The 3,291-nt window shown below is 40.2% G+C and overlaps 1 protein-coding gene across 4 annotated transcripts in view; it reads left to right on the top strand.

Annotated features, from left to right (window-relative positions):
- il1rapl1a (interleukin 1 receptor accessory protein-like 1a) overlaps positions 1-3,291 on the top strand; it is a 160,009-nt gene that overhangs the window by 110,445 nt on the left and 46,273 nt on the right. The gene's annotated exons all lie outside the window — the stretch shown is intronic.

Genomic DNA, 3,291 nt, shown 5'->3' on the forward strand with positions numbered 1-3,291 from the left:
TACATTTAGTCTCTCCTCAATAGCACTTAAAACCTACTCACAGGGAAGTTTGGTATCTCAAGCTTTGGAAACGTTGAGAACACAAACCCAGCCATGCTCGCAATTACTTTGCAAATAAGTCACTGCATGCCACATCTTTCACACAATTAGACATAAGCCGAGACTTAGTCATTTTCTACTCCATATGGTGCAAGTTCCTTAACTTTACATGTGTAGCACACATACCAAGTTAAAAGACTACCGGCCAACTGTAAGAGTTTACAGAGATTCTTGGTGTGTTACCACCTGGCTAGAAAAAAAGGGAGGCACTAATTAAACCGCAAGCTAACTGTAAGTAGAGACATCAGTCATGTCTGAAGTGTGTGGATGAGTGTAATTATGGTGTAATTTGTGTTGGATGGTGCAAACCAAATAAAGGAATATTCTGGAGTGGGATGCAGTAGACCCAGGAGAGAGAGAGAGAGAGAGAGAGAGAGAGAGAGAGACTCCCAGCTTTCTGGAAAGCACTCCCAGTAGTTACAGAATAAAGAACCAGAGGGACACGTAGGGTGAAAGGGATTGTCACAGGTGTCACCTTCTGAAATTAATTCAGCGTTATTTCGGCAGAGATAGACAGAGCTTCTACTCAGATGATACTCAGATATCAATGTTTAAAAGTAAACAATTGATCACAGAGCATTAAAATTTGCACAAACATACCACCATGGCCATTCCGGTCCCATAAGGACACGTATTCCCACAGGAGACATGACTCGACTCTGCTCGCAGACAACCATGTCATAGAGTACATACATCATACCTAGACAGGATTTATCAGGATAAACTTGCTATAGCTACAACAGTTTTGTTAGCTTTAACCTATTCTTTTACTAGCAAAGCAGCAGTTTCAGCAATATTTATGCTATTGTCCTCAAAGTTGGATTTTGTGGGGCGCTTTGGGTCAGTTGGTTGAGGGTGTTGCAACCTCCTCCTTTCCCAATGTCAAATTGTCCTTTATCAAGACACTTTCTTTAATAAATGAGACAAATAAAACATATGTTTATTTTATGACAATGCTGTCAGATATATATGCATGTTTAATTACCTGTTTATGTCTACGGTTGAACTTCAAATGGTTGAAGTTTAGGATGTTTGGGACAGCATCTTGCATGGGCATATGTTAATGTGTGAATGAGAGATAAATTGTAAAGCACTTTGTCTGTTTAGCAAAAAATGGTATAGAAGTGCAGTCTAATTACCATATTCGAAGAAGTAGTAAGTGAATATTGTTTAGCGCCCATCTTGGGGTTAGTCCAGATTTTCAACCATCACATGATTACATCATTATAGCGAAACACAAATTTCACAATAGAAATAGTCTTGGCTGGCTTTTCTTTGCTATGTCTTATAAAGAAGCAGCTATACATACAGGAATGAAAATAAAAACCTTGAATATATAGCATTTAATCACAGAAGGTCTTTTAACAAAAAAAGACACAAAACATCCATTTCTGTTCTCATGATGATATCACAACCTTTATTAAGTTAACCGCTCACCAGATATATTTGCATGTTTAATTACCTGTTTGTGTCTACGGTTGCTTAATTCCAGACGTTGCCTGCTAAGTGCAATCGGAGACTCTTTCCTTTTGTTAGAAGGTGCTCCCAATTCTCCCTGTTTTAAATTGTGTCCCCCCCATGAACCGTGATAATTGATGTATTTCCCATAAATGAGTGGTAATTAAGATAATGAGATTTTCAGAAGCAAGTGTAGCATGCACAAAATGAAGGGGGGCATGTTTCTTGACTGCTTCACTTTAGTTTTTTTTAAATGTTCCTGTTTTATCCTCTTCATTTCACCAGCTCTACTTTTCTTCTATACTGATGTCTGGTTCCTATCTATGTTCTCCTTACCACATGTGCGTTCCCTCTCATCTCCTTTACACAGCTTGTTCTCATTTGTTTGCCCAGTGCATAATTGCCTATAGGATCACCCATTGTGTAATTATGTATAGCAGTTTGATATGTAATTAAAATTGTATCACTATCCAGTGTAATTTGTGCTGTGTGATTACCTATTAACAGTGCAAACAGTTGTGCCTAAAAGACCATGACCGCCCTTCTCATAGATGCCACTGTGCTTCTCCGTCAGTGTTTACAAACTGACAGGTTCTACATCTGAAGGGAAAAAACTAACATCAACACCTAAAGACTTTTGTCTACATCTCCTCACATGAACACTTCCTTCTGACATCTTGAAGTATTGTTAAGTATGTTATCCTGCAGGATGCATGACCAAAAGAATGAGATCCAATATACAAGCGGCCAAAATGGTTTTCCTTAGGAGGGTGGTTGCCGTCTGGTAAGGATGCCTCCTGGACTGGTTGATGTGGCTCAGGAAAGGGAAGTTTGGGGTCCCCTGCTGGAGCTGCTGCTGCCCCTGCAATCAGATACCGGATAAGCGGACGGAGATGGATGGATGGATGGATGGTTATCCTGCAGCCTTAAACTGAGCACTTTACATGATTGTGCACTTCACTTAAAGGTCCCATGACATGTGCACTTTGGATGCTTTTACATAGACCTTAGTGGTCTGCTTATATCGTATCTTGAGTCTCTTTCCTGAAATTCAGCCTTGGTGCAGAATTACAGCCACTAGAGCCAGTCCCACAATGAAAATTCCACAGTACGTGCCATTTCTGAGTCTGTAGCAGAGAAAGGGGAAGTAAGTGCAAGATTCTAGATCGGCCTATCTGAGCTTTCAGCTCATAAAGGGAAATTTTCATTCTATGGGACCTTTAAAGTGCTTACATTTTTCTCATTTTCAGGGTTATATATTGTATTTAGAGGTTACATCAGCATAGGTTTACATGGTTGAATTTAAAAAGAAAAGAAACAATTTTTGTGGCACTTTACATTGCTGCAGCCCCTTTTTCACCCTGTGTGTTGAGCTCTTTGTTTTAGCTACCGAGTGAGGTATCTCACTTCTGTTCCATCTCTGTTGGGAGTTGCACACATGCAGTAGCCAGTTCAGCACTGCTAGTTGTCAGAAGCAGAGTATAAGGGCGGGCCACTCTTGCAGCTAGGAAAGCATTGTAACGTGTTTTACAGCGTGACACACCTTTGTCACGGAAGTAAAGGCTGGACTGAAATCGATGTGTTTGGAGCAGTTTGTGAACAGTGTTTTCTGTCGGAGATGGTAAGGCTTTTTCACTATGGAAGCCTATTACATGCACACAAAAGATATATACCACAATAACGCTTTATGCTCCATGCTTCATACCACTCTGTATAGTGACATAGTTCATGCGG

This window comes from Etheostoma cragini, chromosome 11, assembly GCF_013103735.1.
Source record: "Etheostoma cragini isolate CJK2018 chromosome 11, CSU_Ecrag_1.0, whole genome shotgun sequence".
Taxonomy (NCBI): Eukaryota; Metazoa; Chordata; class Actinopteri; order Perciformes; family Percidae; genus Etheostoma; species Etheostoma cragini.